Source organism: Coffea arabica, chromosome 7e, assembly GCF_036785885.1.
Source record: "Coffea arabica cultivar ET-39 chromosome 7e, Coffea Arabica ET-39 HiFi, whole genome shotgun sequence".
Lineage (NCBI taxonomy): Eukaryota > Viridiplantae > Streptophyta > Magnoliopsida > Gentianales > Rubiaceae > Coffea > Coffea arabica.
In genome coordinates, this window is record NC_092323.1 from 40104864 (window position 1) to 40123119 (window position 18256).

Here is an 18256-nt window from a genome sequence, read left to right on the forward strand (position 1 = left end):
AACCTGCGGTTGCTGCGATGTTGCGGCTGCAAGGGCTGCCGCCAGCTGCTGCTGCCATGTGAGGCCATGGTGGTTTTCCTTGGTGGCAGTGAGAGGTTGTACGCCTGGTGGTGGTTGCTGGGTAGAAGAGCTATGAGCTCTCTAGGACAAAAACGCAGCAAATTTGCTGCAGGCATCAACATGGGCGCAGCAGCCTCCTCACGGTTGCTGCCCATGACCTGCGGTGGCTGCTACCAGGAGCCGCTGCCACTGGTGGTCAGTGGAGACTCCAGTGGTGGTGCCTGTTGCGGTGGTAGCTCCGCTATCCAGCAAACAGGCGCGACAACGAAGAGCAGCAGCAATCAGGCACGGGAAAACTTTGCAACTTGATGTTGCAGCCGAATGGTTGTTTCAGTGAACACCCTGGTGGCTGCCGCCGGGAGTTGCTGCCCGTTGATGGTCAGTGGAGACCTCAGCGGTGGTGGCTGAAGTGGTGGTGTCCAGTGGTAGTTGCCGGTGTTGATAGAAAACGATTGCAGGAGTGGTTTAAGGAAAAAAAAAAATTTTTCTTCCCTAAAACTTGAAGTTTTGAAATTTTGGCAATCTTCTAAATTAAATCCCATTTTAATTGTTAAAATGTGTTATGGAATCATTTATTTCATATATTATTAGGTTGGGAATTAATTTAGAACTAATTTGATTAATTTGAATTATTTTCCCATCCTTTCCTCAAATTAGTTGAGGATAAAGTTGACCTAATAAAATTTAATTTTACCAATTTTTCTCGCATATGCATGGACCCAAAATTTTGTTTGGGACCTTAGGAATTAAATTCAATTAATCCATGAATTGAGATTGCTTATTTTACATGCTTTTCTTTTATTTAAAGTTGTTTAAATTGTGAAAATGTATGGTGGATGGTTGTGGACATGTGGTATTTTGGAAGGTTACAATCATTCTAGGTTTGAATGGCTGTAATTAATTTTAAAATAGGGCCTGCGTGTCCTGCCTTTCTTATTTTCTAATTGTAATTTCTTTTCTCATCTAAATTCCCCCCGAATGTAACTCGGGGTTTCTTCTATACTATTTGTAATGTACAATAGATAGGAATAGATGATAGGAATTTATATTATTTATATAGAATTGCAACTTTGAAAAGAAGAAAGGAGGCATACTACAACGAAGGGGTTCGTCTCGGTATTAAAGATTTTAGTCTCATGCTAATTTTCCTATTGGCCGGGGAAATTAGTTTAGGAATATCCACAACCATCCACGATTTAAATTCATGTTTATAAGTTTGATATGGTTATATGCATGTTTATTGATGAGACCAAATGAGCAATTTTTTTTTTCAAAAAAATTTTAATTATAAAATATTTTTGGAAAAAGAGACAAATCCCTCAACTATAATATTAAATCAATAAAATGTCTTCCATCATTATAGTATAAAACTAGAGTAGTTATTAAGTGCTAGCTTGTTGGGATTCACCCAAGGCTGCCCTACTTACTACGTGTTTTTGCTATGAGAAATGTTCTCAAGAATGATGGGTTTGATTTAGCTAAAATTATGATTTGTTGGGATTCACTCAAAATCATTAATTTTAGAGGCAAGTGTTGGGTTGATCCATAGAGATTTAAAGTCAAGAGTTGACACCCAACTGATCTAGGAATTACAATAAGTTGTAATTGGTAAAAGTACCTACATTTCATAATTATTTTTGATTTGTTGGGACACACTCAAGGTCGAAATAAATTAAGATAGGATCCTAGCCACTATGGAATTTTAGAAATTCCCGATTCAATTTTAGAGGGTAATTAATTTGGAAAAAATAGTGGAAATAAAATCATAATTTTGAAGTTTTTATGATTTTATTAAACAAAACATTTTTCTAACAAATTCTATCTTTCATTTTGTTGTAGAATGAGTAACAATTTGAGCCTTCGTACTATTCTTACTGATTGCAAACTCAACGACACGAACTTTCTTGATTGGCATCGTAATGTCCTTATCGTTCTCACTCATGAGAAAATTGAGTATGTACTTGATGGTCCAATGCCTCAAGAGCCTGAACCTACTGCACCTGCTGCTGTTAGAAATGCTTATAAGAAACATAATGATGACAATAGGGAAGCTTCATGTATCATGATAGCTTCCATGACTCCTCAACTTCAGCAGCAGCACATGAACATGGGGACGTATGATATTGTACAACACCTGAGAGAGTTGTTTGAACAACAATCAAGGACGGTTAGATATGATACCTCTAAAGAATTGTTCAGGTGCAAGATGGCAGAGGGAGCACCTGTTGCTCCGCATGTCTTAAAAATAATTGGGTTAATTGAAAAACTGGCCGAATTAGGCTTTAAGATAGATCAGGAGCTGAATGTTGATTTAGTGCTCCAATCTCTGCCAGATTCTTTCTCACAGTTTGTTATGAACTATCAGATGAATAATCTGCAGCACACTTTGCCTCAATTGTTGAATGTGCTGAAAACTGCTGAGAAAGAAATCAAAAAGGGAAAAGGCTCTACTGGTGTGCTTGTCGTTACTTCCTCTAAGAAGAGGAAGAGACAAGAAAAGGGATTTAAGAAATCCAAAAACAAGCCCACCCAAAAGCCCAAAAAGGCAAACGCGGACCAGTCCAAAGTAACCTGCTTCCATTGTAATCAAACTGGACATTGGAAAAGGAACTGCAAGTCATACTTGGAGAGCCTGAAGCAAAAGAAGCTTGCTGAAGCTTCATCATCAGGTACATATATGATTGAGATTAATGTGTCTACTTCCAAATCAGACTCTTGGGTATTAGATACCGGATGTGGTTATCACATTTGCACATCTATGCAGGGTCTAAGGGACAGTAGAAAGTTGGGAAAAGGAGAAGTCACCCTACGTGTGGGCAATGGAGCAAAAGTTGTTGCTTTAGCTGTAGGGACTTATTATATCACTTTACCCAGTGGATTGATTTTAGAATTATTAAATTGTTATTGTGTTCCAGCACTTACTACAAACATCATTTCTATTTCCTGTTTGGATTTAAATGGGTTTCGGATAACCCAGGAGAATAAATGTTATTCTTTTTCTAAAAATGGTGTGTTTTATGGTTCTGGAAGTTGGAATAACGGTTTATATATTCTAGATCTTGATCATCCAATTCTCAATGTGAGTGAAAAAGGAATGAGAATAGATAAACTAAATAAAACCTACCTCTGGCACTGTAGGCTTGGACATGTAAATGAAAAACGCATCTCCAAGTTATACCAACATGGATACTTGGATTCATTTGATTATGAATCATATGACACGTGCGAAGCTTGTTTACTTGGCAAAATGACCAAAATGTCCTTCACTGGAAAAGGGGAACGAGCCAGTGATTTACTTGGGCTAGTACATACTGATGTATGCGGCCCAATGTCGATCACTGCTAGAGGAGGTTTTTCATACTTCATCACCTTCACAGATGACCATTCGAGATATGGTTACGTGTATTTAATGAAATACAAATCTGAATCCTTTGAAAAGTTTAAGGAATTCAAGAATGAAGTAGAAAAATAAACCAATAAAAGTATTAAGATACTACGATCTGATTGTGGTGGAGAATACTTAAATGACGAGTTTGGAGTTTATTTAAAGGATAATGGAATAGTTCCACAATGGACTCCTCCAGGTACACCACAGTTACATGGTGTATCTGAAAGGAGAAACCGAACCTTATTGGATATGGTTCGTTCTATGATGAGCCACTCAAGTGCCCCAAAATCGTTTTGGGGATTTGCATTAGATGCAGCCTCTTATACTCTTAATAGAGTACCCACTAAAGTTGTCGACTCCACACCATATGAGATATGGAAAGGAAAGAAACCAAATCTGTCTTATATGAAGGTTTGGGGCTACCCAGCTTATGTGAAGAGGGCAGAGTCAGACAAGCTTGAACCTAGATCTGACAAATGTTTGTTTGTAGGGTATCCAAGAGAGTCTATAGGATACTATTTCTACAATCCAATTGAGCAAAAAGTGTTTGTCTCAAAACATGCTATTTTTCTAGAGAAAGAATACATTCTAGAAAGAAGCAGTGGGAGTAGAATAGATCTTGAAGAAATTCAGGATCATCCAACAAACATTGAACGATCTAATGAAGAACAGCTTCAACCACATAATGATGGGGTAGATATTGAAGCTGTTAATACACAAGGGCTTCGTAGGTCAGTAAGAACACGCTCAACTCCCAAGAGATACCAATTTCTTGTGAGCCATAGCAATGATGTTCTAGTCATTCAAGATGACGAATCTACTACCTACCAAGAGGCAATAAGTAATCCAGACTCCTCTAAATAGTTAGAAGCCATGAATTCCGAAATAAATTCCATGTATGACAATAAGGTGTGGACCTTAGTTGATCCACCTGAAGGGATAAAACCTGTAGGGTGTAAATGGATCTTCAAGAAGAAAACTGACATGAATGGTAATGTGGTTACCTATAAAGCTAGACTGGTAGCCAAAGGCTACAAGCAGAAAGAGGGAATCGATTACGATGAAACTTTCTCACCAGTAGCTATGCTTAAATCCATTCGGATATTGCTTGCCATAGCAGCATATCATGACTATGAGATTTGGCAGATGGATGTAAAGACCGCGTTCCTTAACGGGACATTGCATGAGGATGTGTATATGACACAACCTGAAGGTTTTACACCTACAAATCCTAGTCAAATATGTAAGTTACAAAAGTCTATTTATGGACTTAAGCAAGCATCTAGGAGTTGGAACATCCGATTTGATGAGACGATCAAAGAGTTTGGATTTCTCAAGAATCCGAATGAACCTTGTGTGTATAAGAAAGTTAGTGGGAGTTCGATTGTTTTCCTTATTTTATATGTAGATGACATATTAATAATGGGAAACAATATACCGATGTTACAATCGGTAAAGGGTTGGTTGTCGAAGAACTTTTCTATGAAAGATTTAGGAGAAGCGGCCTATATATTAGGCATTAAGATCTATAGGGATAGATCTAAAAGGCTATTGGGTCTTTCACAATCTACATACATAGAGAAAGTGCTAAAAAGGTTTAGCATGGATCAGTCTAAGAGGGGTAATTTACCTATGACTCATGGTATAAGCCTTTCTAAAAACATGTGTCCAAAGACACAAGTTGAGACTGATAAGATGCACAATGTTCCATATGCTTCAGCAATTGGATCAATTATGTATGCTATGTTATGTACAAGACCTGATGTCTCCTATGCTCTGAGTGTCACAAGCAGATTTCAAGCTAATCCAGGTGAGGGTCATTGGATAGCCGTTAAGAACATTCTTAAGTACTTAAGAAGGACCAAAGATTTGTTCTTAATATATGGAAAGGGTGAGTTAGAACTCAAAGGCTATACTGATGCAAGTTTTCAATCAGATAAGGATGATTGTAAATCACAGTCAGGCTTCATTTTTACTCTTAATGGAGGTGATGTCTGTTGGAAGAGTTCCAAACAAGACACCACAGCAGATTCTACAACAGAGGCTGAGTACATTGCGGCCGCGGAAGTAGCTAAGGAAGCAGTTTGGATCAAGAAGTTCGTAACTGAACTTGGTGTGGTTCCAACCATTGTTGATCCGGTCACTTTGTACTGTGATAACAATGGAGCTATAGCTCAAGCCAAGGAACCTAGGTCTCATCTGCGATCCAAACATGTGCTTAGGAGATTTCACTTGATTAGAGAAATCGTTGCTAGGAATGATGTAAAGATAGAGAGAGTCTCCACAGAGGATAACATAGCTGATCCTCTTACTAAAGTTCTTCCTCAAAAGAAGCATGATAGTCATGTATTATCTTATGGGATGAAAAACATGGATAATGTCTTTTAGTGTAAGTGGGAGATTGTTGGAATGTATGCCCTAAAACAATGTATTTGTTTTTATTTTATACATTCCTAAATTATATGTTTTGTATTTTAATAATTTCTTATTTATCTGTTAAATATTAGATATAACTGATAAAGTCCTTAGAATGTTTACTAATGTGATGGTAGTCACAAGAGTTGATGACTATGAGATATCAATCGCTTTTATACTAATATTCTTAAAATTCCCTAGTTATAGTACTAATGAAATATGACATCTTTAGTACGGTAAAACTAGTACACAGTTAGCCTCTGATTAATGTAATTAGTGGTTGTTCTCATCAACTATGGTATGATGATACCTAGGCTAATGTGTAGATGATTTGGAAAGTACAAATGCATTGGATTGATCCATTTAGAGATCCCGTTAGGAAATCTATCTAGTGCCAATGGTGTATCTCTAGTGAAAAATTGTGTAAGTGATCCTACGACTTGAGATCACCATAATATCTTGAGTGTGAATCGCTACATTTTGACTCTAATTACTTGTTACTCTTCGTGAGTACCTTAAAGTGTAGAAGTTGGATGTAGTGTGAAGCATGTAAAGAAAATGGGTGATTGAGATAGGATTTACCACTCCGATAGAAGGAGTTGATATCCGGATGGCCACTAGTGAGAAATTAACCATAAAGTCGACTATTAGGTAAATTGAATAATGTCTTCAATTTAACCTAATTAAGGGTAAATTTCGGGAACTAGAAAATTTAATTAGTCATCAGGGAATTGGCACTTATTCCTTATTCCTGACTAATTGGATATCTTTGGTGAAAGGATAATAATTACACGGTAATTTTTCACGGAAAGGTTAGGTCAAATTCCCTTGACTAATTCCGAATAATTGGGCAATCGCGATGTGTTGCTAGACACCGCTCGTGATTTATAATTATGGATTAATTATTTATTATAAGTTATGATAAAATAAAGTCGTTTATTTTATCTAATTATTAAACCATAATTATTACCAATGCATTCAGGACCTATTGGGTCACACGCAATAGAGATTTAATCCTGGATTGAAACTATGTAAATTATCGGGGTTTAATTTTAAAGGAAAATTAATCCCAGGCCTTTTTGAGCAGATAAGAGTAAATGGTTATCTCTTATCTATCAGATAATGATAGATAGAGTCTTGTGTGATGAGAAGTCTTATGGTTTTGATTTTGAATCAGACAAGAAGACTTATCATTCTATATCATCATATATCTCTCTCATCATAGATCTCTCTGGTTTTCCAATTGATTTTTGGGGGCTGAGATACAGATACTAAAAAAAACGAGGTTTTGTGATTATCACACACAAAAGAGAGAAAAATATACGTTTGAAAAGAGTAAAAAGGCTAGCACCTTTTTCTCTTCAATACATAGTTCGTGAGACGACCCAGGGTTGCTCTAGTGTGGATATCAGTAGAGGCAGGACGATTGGACTGCTCAAGGGCTGACCATCCTCAAACAACGCCGCAGGGAGACGCCGCTTGGATTAAGGTAATCCTAAAACCCTACTTCTAGTACATCATACGTAAAATCTAGGGTGATTCCTGGATGGTTTTAAGGAAAATTTTTTATTTTTCCGCTGCGTAGTATCCCTAAAACCCAACACAATCCTTAATGCACCCATGGTGATCCTCGTTTTAGCTCTGGCAGCAAAATTATGACAGGCATGATATGAAGTACCTTGACACTTCAATTTGTTTAGTGTTTAGTGTTTTGCATTTCAATAGTTGTGTCTATGTTTAGTGTTTTGCTTGAATTGACATCTCATGCTTTGTTCCTTACAGGCATGATATGAAGTAGCTTGACAATTCAATTTGCGATTCATAAAAATATTTGCACCCCTCTTGGTTGTCAGTGACACCTTTTGCTCATTACAATGTTATACCTAAATGCTAACTGTCAAGGTTCTTTAATTTATGTCCTTTATTTGTAATTTTATTGGAGAAATACAAAGTTTAGTTTGCTTAAGTGGCCTTTGGCTGTAGTCCCGGACTGGTATAATCTATTGTAAGCATTTAGGTACTAAAAAGTGAACTAGATTGTAAGCATTTAGGTAAGCATTTGGGTACTAAAAAGTGAACTAGATTTTTCTATTAAAGCAAAAGTTACAGTAGTTACTGAATCTTTTTGAGAGGGAGATCAGTATTTTTTGGGTATTGAATCTTGTTATGAATTTGGTTCTTCTTCTTCATGCTTTTCTTTGCTCGAGTGTTTCACTCACACACACACACACACTCTCTCTCTCTCTCTCATGCGTATCTCCAATCATATCTTATCTTTAACAGAAATGTCTAACGAAATGGAGATAACAAAATGTAAGCTAATTATGCCTTAGACTGGAAAATAAACATCTTTAACAGTTGTCCTTTCATGCATAGATAATTTTGACCAAAATCGTCAATTCCTTGTAGTTTCATTGCCTCCCTGAAAAATGCTACTTTGATTCTCTGTTTTTCTTTTTTCTTTTGATGCTATAGTTATACTGGCTAGTTTCTTTAATCTTTCTCCTACTCAATCTGGTGCCTAATTTTCGCATTGCCTACTTGATCTACTTGATAACTTTTGATCTCCTAGAGGGGTGTCAATTATATGAGATGCCACCTGTAATAAGGTGCTGATGAAAACAATGCTGATACATGATGAGTTGAGTGAATATTTTGCTGAGTGGGGGTATAAATTAATTTTTCTCTGTTTTTCTAGATTTCTGTTTTAAGGTACAAGTAGATAAGATGTGCAAATTTTTGGTTTTTGCGTGCATTTCGTAACTATTTATGACATGTTCTATTTTTTACCTAATAATGACAACTATGGAGTATGATAACCCTTTTTAACTGCTTGAGGAACTGTTTATATGCCCTCTAACACCCCCTCCTCCCCCACCCTCTGGAAGATCTCTAGGACCTTTTGTTGAGTTCTGAATCTAGAAGAGAATCCTTGCTTCAAAAGTTTGAGGATGACACTTAGTTCATTTGGGGAGAAGAAGCTCAATGCCACTTTAATAAGGGCCCATTTCATCAACACCAAGACTGTACCAAGGAATACAGAAATATATCGTTCATTTCATTATTTTGTCAACTAATTACTGGAAGATCAGAAGCACTTGACAAATCATCTCATGAGTAAAGTTTCATTTAGTCCACTTCCAATGATTGACATATAAGCAATTGATCTGTGACCAAGATTTGATGTTGGTGGAGCTATTGATTTGTTTTTATTATAGCTGACAATTTTGCCCAAAACCAATAACTCACCCAACCCACCCACTAATTTGAGAGGTTGGGTTGGATAATTTGAGTGTTGGGTCAATTTTGAGTTGGGTAATAAAAATCCAAATATATTTTGGGAGGTTTGGGTATTTGTATTGGGCACCCATTACCCAACTTAAATTTAAAAAACAAATAAAGAAATTAAATTCAAGTAATACAACTCTTGTTTCCTTCGACAACTTCAACTAGCCCAAAACTTCTTGTCTTGTTTGGCAGCAAATAATATCAAAACAGCTCCTGGTATAATCCCCTTGTCACATATCGATTCCAGTCAAGAACCATGGATTCACTAAAAACAGTTCCTGATGTAATAATCCCTTTGTCACATAACAATACTGGTTTTTTGAAAAAAAACAATACTGGTTAAGAACAACGGATTCCATTATATGTTATGATTTAACATGTACCTATATCAAATTGCGATATTGAATGAAATATCAATACCAAATTCTAAAGTTAGAATCCAAAACTAAGTACTCGAAAAATAGAGAATGGTTATAAAGTGGATCATAGATTAATTTTTCCACTATAATTATAAAGTAGGACATCTTCTCCTTTATTTTATCATTTTTAAAAAAAATTTTATCACTTAAAATTTTTAGAAAAATGTAGGACCGAAGGCATTAGAATGTGCTTTATTGGTGACTGGTGGATGATTGGGTTGTCATTGGACCTATTTTAATGTTGTGTTAATTTTTCCAAAAATTTTCAAATGAATTGGATAGTGATATTTGAACTAATTTGTTGAGAATTATATCTCTCTCATCAAAATTTCGATTTAATTAAGGCGTGATTGGATCTTTTATGATATTAGAAATATGTTTGGTATGGCAAATGCTAAATCAAGTAACAAGACTTGGAAAATTGTATATTGGTATACCATTTTTTCATGCTATATCCAACTTGGACCAAAATTATTTTAGTGTGTGAAAATGTGTTTATGTGTGCGAAAATTTTTTTTTGTACATAAAAATGTATTTGAGAGAATTTATATATCAAAATCTATTAATTAATATATTGGGTCATATTTGGATTATGAGTTTGAGATGACCCAATATGACCCAACCCAAAATTAACCCAATTTAAAGTTGGGCGGATTGGGTATAACCCATTTAAATAAAAGCCCAATATCAACCCGCCTAACCCGTCCAATTGCCAGGTATACTGACAAGGGACATAAGAAACCCTTTTTTACATCTTCAAGATTGGAAAAGGAAGAAGCTGTGTTTAGAATCCATTCCAGCAGGTAATGGTTGGCATTGACAAATTCTTGTATTGAAAATTCGGTTTAAGTCAATGAATTACTAATTCTGTGTCATGATGCAATCCTTTGAGAAAAGGGCAATTCCTATTCTTGTATTTTCTTTACCTTCAAACATTATTTATAGCAGTATAATACGGATGTGCTATTCAAATTATTTAAGGCACTCTTCGGTACAATAGTAAATTGTGATCAGTTTTATATTGTGCATTCTTGTTCAGATTCTTTTTCAATAAGTATGTTGACAAAGAAAAGTTAAAGAGTGTACTTGGGAATTTCTCTATTTTCATGACAAAATGATAATTGAGCTATATGTGATATACCACTCAATTATCATAAAAAGCTCTGTCCTATCATTTGGACAAAAAAAAAATTCATGGAAACTCTGGTCATCTTTTTAAGTTTTGTTGATATTCTAATAATGCTGGATCAAATTTTTCTGACTATTTGGTTGGTCGCCTGGCTGGGTTGGGAAGGGGGGGGGTTTACTCAAAATCTTTTTTTCCCCTCAAACCAAATTGTTATTGTTTATATTTATCTTGATCCATGGAACCGTAGTCTTTCTTCTTCTTCTTTCAAGATCATCCATGCAGTTTCTGCATTCTCAAGTTATGGTTTTGAAATAATAATTGTAGTTTTTGTTGCAGAGCTCTTGAATCGTATCCCTTGCATGGTAAGTGGACAAACCAATGAAACAGAAGAATAAACAATTCAACATTGGTATGCAAACAAGATAAAATAATTTGAACTCCCAAACTACTCCTAGTAAAGAAAAGCACAATCTCTCTACAGATAGATGGTTCATCTTTTCAAAAAATTCTTTTTGCTTTAATGTTTATGAATGATTTGATAGGGCTAAAAAAATTTTTTTTGTTTGTTTAATATTCAAACAAATTCAAACTCTTTTTGTTTATTATATTAACATAATCTGAATATTAAATATTCGGCTTGACTCACTCATAAAATGCTCCATGTACTTGTCTTGAAAAACAAAAAAGATGATATTGCCATTTAGGTGAATATTTGCCAAATCAAAATTTTTCTATGCTGGCCGTAAGTGAAAGATGAGAAACTAAGCAAAACCTTGATTCAACTTCCGTTTCAATTTACTGTTATTCCAAGCTTAGGAGGGGTTTCAATGTACTTTTATCCTGAGGGCACTGGATAATGCTAAGAATGGGTTGGATAACACCCTATGATCAAAGTACGTAGAGCTCGTTGAGTAAAGGAGGGATAGGTTGGATGGTACACATAAGTAAGGAACTTGGCATTTTGATTTCTGAGATACCTTATATTTAGTGCTAATCAATTTGACACCACTTATTCAAGATGATGGCATCGGATATCTTTGCCTTTTCAAGAAGTTCTCACTTCTTAAAACTAATAAAAAGAATCAAGGGTATGGACTTGTTCAATACATTACAGCAAATGTTTCAAGTTAGCTAAATATTTATCTTTGTCTTAACCTCTGTCTAACATAATTTTTTTTGCTACTTAGCCCTATATTAATTGGCCCAAAACTCAACTAAAGAACCTTACAGACTCATATATAATGTTGGCTTTCCCACCTTATAGAAAAATTTTCCGCACGCATGTTTAATGTTGGCTTTCCCCTAAATTAAAGACAGAACCATAGGACAAACAAATTCAATCCCTAATCTAACAATTATTTCCATGCTCTATAGTCATGGGTTTGAATATCACGAGGTATTGAACTATTAAACCCTCAAACGGATTTAAGGACCAACTTATTACTAATTAACAATGGCTTCATGTTTCTCACACTGATAGTATAACGAATTCTTTAGGGCAAATTCCACTTTACCCCTTGTGATTTAGCGTTTTTAACATAACTCCCTTATAATTTCAAAAGCTATACATAACCCCCTTGTGGTTTAGATTAAAGTGTCAAAGTGACGGGAATGATCATTCATAACGGCGTCATGTAAAATGTCAAAATTACCCTTATGTAAAGTTGAAATTTATGTATTAACTAAGGGGGGTTATGTGTATATTTTGAATATCATAAGGGGGTTATATGATTGTAGACAAAGAAAATTTATTTAATTTATTTAGTCAAGATTTATTTAAATTAAATTGATCTTGATTAAATTAAGTTAAATTGTAGAAGTTCATTATGTTTTGAACTTGCAAATTGGGCCAATATTATATGGGATATTAAATCAAATTAAATTTATAATGCCCATTTAAGTGGACGTGAATTAATTGATTTATTAATTCACAATGGACTATTTGGGTTGGCCCATTATTTAAGCCCAAGTTAAATGGATTTCTTGAGTAACAAGTAATCCAAAATACAGGAAGATTCTGAGGGTTTTCTTGAAGACTTAGCCTACATATTTTGGCTATAAATAAAGGTCTTCCCTCAAGGCAAAGACACGAGAAAAATCCCTAACTTTCAGAGAAACTCTGTCAAATTTTCTCAAGAGCTTTCTTCCTCAAATCCAAGTCCAAATCAAGTCAAACAAATCCTCCTGCTATCGGTGTTGAAGACTTGAAGTTCCAAGTGTTTGGCACCATCATCAAATCAATCGTTTTCTACGCCGAAATTGTAGAAAACACCCTTTCGATTGGAGAACAAGTCTTTTCGACCCTTCAATTGAAGCTATTCGAAGAAAAGAATCAGGGGATTAATTTCTTTGGTTCAAGAACTTTCAGATATTGTAATCCGCTTATTATTTAATTTAATAAATTTGATATTTGTGCAAGTTTTCTTGTCTTTTATTTTAGGCAACAAAATTTGTGCTTACAATGATAAAGTATTAAACCATAAAGGGGTTATATGGTAAAATATAAAAATCATACGGGGTTAATGTGCCATGTATTTATAAGGGTAATTTCGACATTTCTAGAAGTTCCGTTGCGAGTGACTATTTCCGTTACTTTGATACTTTAATCTAAACCATGAGGGGGTTATGTATAGTTTTTGAAACTATAGGAGGTGATGTAAAAAAAGGGTAAACCACAGGGGGGTAAAATGTAATTTATCCAATTCTTTATATTAGCAGATCCTTGATGCATGAAAATTTAATATGTGGAAACAAATTATATTATCACCCATGCTATACACTTGTGTAAAGACAGCACCACACCCACAACGGATCTTCTGTCTCATACCCTGTGCCACTCCCTGTCTCAATTTTTATTATATTGTTATTTCTCCTACATAAATATCATATTTTAGTTCTTTTTTGTTTCCTAAAGATCCAATAACTATTAATTGAGTAATACACAAAATTTGACTTGAGCATTTGCATCAATCTTTCATTTCTTAATGTATGACATTTGCAGCAATGTATGACATTTAACTGTATGTTATGCTAATATTGTAAGAAAGATTAATCCAAAAAAAATATGGAAGAATACATACTAACTTACCAAAATAGTCCAATGGTGATTCTTGATTCCCATAATAAAGTAAAGGTTTTCTGCATTTAATTCAACATAACCATCCTGCTCCTTTTCTACCATTTCTTCTTGACTTTCAATTTCACGAAATGCCTTGCCAAAACCTGTTTAATTAGCTTCGAAATGTTACACGTGATGAAATTCAGAATTGTCTAATATAAGAGTCAGATAGAAACTAAGAGAGTCTAAATCACCTGAATTTCTTGATTTCTTCATCTTCCTTGATTTATTAGAATGCAAATCAACCCGAAGGTTACAATAATTTCTTGGTCTAGAAGGATGAACTTTTGACGTGCTAAAATCATCAAACTCATTTTCATCACTATCACCAAGGCTATCATCATCAAAGCTATCACTAGAACTATTATAGGTGTAGCTACTGGATGGTTTGTAAACCTTAAGCTTTTTTTTGGCAACAATCAGCACCACATGGTTTAACTTCGAAGGTAGTTGTATCAATAAAATTAAATACTAGGTAATTTCCAAGCTTTAACTCATGATCTTGAATAAATTTTGGCCACGAACGCCTGCAAATATAGTAGTATTGACCTTTCTTTCGAATTCTCACTGATCATGATTTTTATAGTGATTTTTTTCCTCAGATATGATTTTACATTTTGGTGAAAACTTTTCTTGAAGTCCCTCACAAAAGCTGCGGGAATTAGCTACAAAGTATATAAAGAAATGAAATGTAAATTTGTTCATTAACGGAACATTAATCATGAGTGACCTTTCTTTGTCTCTTCGGTATTTAATTAAGTTGACTACATACATTGATTTGAGGATAACCAATGAATCGCCAATTAGTTCTTGTTCACCTCTCCTCTAATTATTCTCACTACTTTTTTGTTCCCGTTCAAGATCCATCCATTGGAAACATGCATCCATTGGACTATGAATATTATTCGAACTTGCAGATTTGAAACTTGTGAACTTTTCAATTTTTGTTGATTTTTCAGCCTGAAATAAAATTCACTGAATTTTCTATATTTATCCGTTCTTATTAGTGCAATTTTTAAAATCAATGTAATGATTATAGGGATAATTTTACAATCCTCCCCTGAGGTCTATGATGATTGCAAGAAGTACCCTCTAGGTTTAAGAAATTGCATAAACCTCCCTTAAAAATTAGTTCAGGGCTCACTTTACTTATGTAACCAAAATATCTCCGTTGATAATCCTATATTGCCCTTATGCAATTTTTCTCCAAAGAAATAAAATTCCTTTGTAATTTAAACTTAATATATTGCAACATACTTTAACAAAACCAAGCATCAAATTCGTTTCTCTTCCTTCAAATGAAAAAAAAATTCACATGGACAAATGAAAAAAAAAAATTAGATACCAATTGAGTAACCTATTTTTGTAGGAATCTAGAATTTTTTTCAAATTATTACAATATAAAGTAAAATTGAACTGAAATACTTTGGGTGGTTAAGACAAGAAAGAACCTATTAATCTTGCTCTTCTTTTGAAGGAAGAGATTATTTGTTAACTTATAGTTTTAAATGTCCATTACTACACTTCATGGAGATGTTAAATTGAGTAGATATTGAAGGATATTTTTGTCATTTTATACCATAATGGGAGGTATGTGTAATTTTTTAAACATGAAGGATAATGTCTGCAATTGTCATAAACCTCAAGTGAGGTTTGTGAAATTATCCCATGATTAAATCATGTGTCTGGAAAGAAAAAAAAAGGATCCATCCATCAAGAACTACTTGATAATTTAGATGTAGAACTTACGAAAGTTAAATACAATTGTGTATTTAATTCAAATATGACCCCTGTGATTCATGAATCAAATTCTGTTGGTTTACCACTAGTTCATAAGCTTTAATAATTAGTATACATGGTAATGAATGCATAAATATTAGAGACCATACAGCCAAAAAAAATACATGAATTATGGGCAATATTGATAATTGGGCCAATACTTTAATAAAGGAACTGAAATTGGGAAACATAGAGGAAAAAAAAAAGCGGATTTGTATAGAAAAGATACAACATATTTTCCTTTTGTTCATATGAAATTATTAGTGAATGTTGATCATCCTTGTGGACTAAATATAAAGAGTAAATTCTGTAGGGTACCTTGTCTAACCACAAACTACATGCCATTGCAAAAGAAAGATTTTCAATTAATCAAAATTCACCTAAAATAGAGAGAAGAATAAGAAAAGGGAAAAAATTATAAAAACGCTTCAAACAGGAAGATATTTTCGTTTCAATTCAGCCAACAGGAGTAGTACTTCAATTCAAAGGAGTCTATCCCAAATCATCTTCCTTTGGGAGATAAGTAAAAAGTTACTTCTCTTTTCATTTTCTTTGTTATTCTCTTTTTTTTTTTTTTTCTGCTGTTACAAAAGTTCAATTAAAGCAAAATACCGTGCAATGATGCAAAGTCCAATCCAAAATCTCATAGTACAGTAGATTAGCACATAGAAACATCCTTTGTATTAAGGAGCACCTTTCAACAGCTCATGCCCATTCTTCCTTGCAGATCCTGAAATGTAAGACCATTCAAGTCAATTTGTATGTACTACAAATTGAATGTTGAAATTACTTGTATAATTTTGCGCAAACATTCATCTAATAACTTGTATTTTTCTAACAAAACTGAATTTCAAGAAACACAAATTTGAAATGAAAAAAAAAACTTAACTTGTTTGAAGTCCTCTTGATTTGAATGTGGAATAAATCTCCAAAACGCTTAAGTAAGGTGAACTGGCAAATTTCTCCTATCTCCAATTTGTATGCTTTGCGAAATTCAGTCCATCCTTTTCCAATTTCACTCCTCTCAGCGATCTTTACCGGCCACTCCCTCTGGTCTTCACCGTGAAGGACCGCCTCTTTCTCCTTCTCTAGTTTTGTTGCCCTGGAAAATGCTCTTGGAATATTCTGAAAATAAGATACACCAAGCATAAATTTGATTTCACCAGCTTTCTTGAACTTTGTAGGTATTTATTTTCCTTGCTAAGAAATCCTTCGAACTGTTGAGAAGCCAAGAATAAACATAAAAAGAAATAAAGCAAACGCAATTTATACATTATGGGGGAAAATTTGTTGTTTACTCACCAATCTGCGCATATGATGCCGCTTCAGTCTCAAAATAAAATAGGGATTCTCCGCATTTAAATGAAAATAACCATCCCTCTCGTTTGTTTCTACATCTTCTCCTTCTTCACTTTCAATTTCAAGAACTTGCTTCCCAACACCTTTCCAATTATTTGCATAAGAAAAATGAGACGTGATTAAAATTATCTAACATAATCTACCTTACACAGATCAAGAGAGATTATATTTAATCCATCTCACCAGACTTTCTTGTTTTCCTCAACTTCTTGAATTTATTAGAACGAAAATTATCACGATCAATCTGATACTTAGTGTAAACCTTTTTTTTAGCAGGATGAACTTTTGATGGCCTTATTCCATCATCTCTGTAAAATTCAGTTTCATCACTATCATCAAAGCTTTCATCAGAGCCATCATCAGATTCATCATCACTGGAGCTACTGGATGAGTTGTATACATTAAATTTTTTTGGGCAACAATCGGCACCATATGGCTTTACTCTAAATGTTGTTTTGCCTATCAGATGAAATAACAGGTAATCTCCAAGCTTCAAATGATGATCTTTAACAAATTTTGGCCACGAATGTCTGCAAATATAATAGTAGCGACCTTTCTTTCGAATTCTTACTGGCCATGAATTTCGAACTGAGTTCTTTGCCTCGGATTCGATTGTGCATCTTGAGGGAAGCTTTTCCTTGAAATTCCTCACAAAAGAGCAGGGAATCCGCTACAAAAATGTCAAGGAAAAAAACAATAAATATAAAAATTAATCTTGACAATAACTGAAGAAGATTAATGGAAAATGCATACAGTAGCAATTGATATGGGACTTACAATTTCTCTCGTGAAATCATCTTCCATCAACAGCTTAATAAAGGACGGATTAAAGTTGTAATTTTGTTCCATTTTGGAACTTGGCTTGCAGAGGAAAACAAGAACGATGAGCTCTTCGGGGTTGAGGAAAGAAGGAAAGAGAAGTAACTATAGACTTTAAGGTTGGTGCCAGTTCAAATTACACGGCTTTTTGTTTGCCTTTTGTTCGTATTTTGTACATACATTAAATTCTGTAGACTTTTAGACTACCAGACACTCTTTTTATAGTCATCATGTTAGTCACGATTCATGAGTGTCACCATTATTACTTCCATATTAAATTAACTCCATTTAGTACATTGAATAGAGAGAAATAAACGTACAACCATGCAGTGAATTGCATCTTTTGTTCTTCATTAGTTCTAATTAATCACCTTTCTTCATGGCAACCCTTGATTAACGAGGGATTTGAGCTCCCATCAATCGAGATAACTAGTTAATACTATAGGTTCGAAATTTTCAAATGTGAACATAATTACATGGAA

The 18256-nt window shown here is 34.3% G+C and overlaps 1 long non-coding RNA gene across 1 annotated transcript; it reads right to left on the reverse strand.

Annotated features, from left to right (window-relative positions):
• Nucleotides 1–16107: 16107 nt before the first annotated feature.
• On the reverse strand, nucleotides 16108–17844 carry LOC113701344 (uncharacterized). The gene is made up of 4 exons (XR_011817999.1): nucleotides 17733–17844; nucleotides 16899–17625; nucleotides 16486–16721; nucleotides 16108–16326 (listed from the first exon to the last, which is right to left on the reverse strand). It is a non-coding gene; the product is annotated as an uncharacterized lncRNA (long non-coding RNA).
• Between the last annotated feature and the right edge of the window lie 412 nt (nucleotides 17845–18256).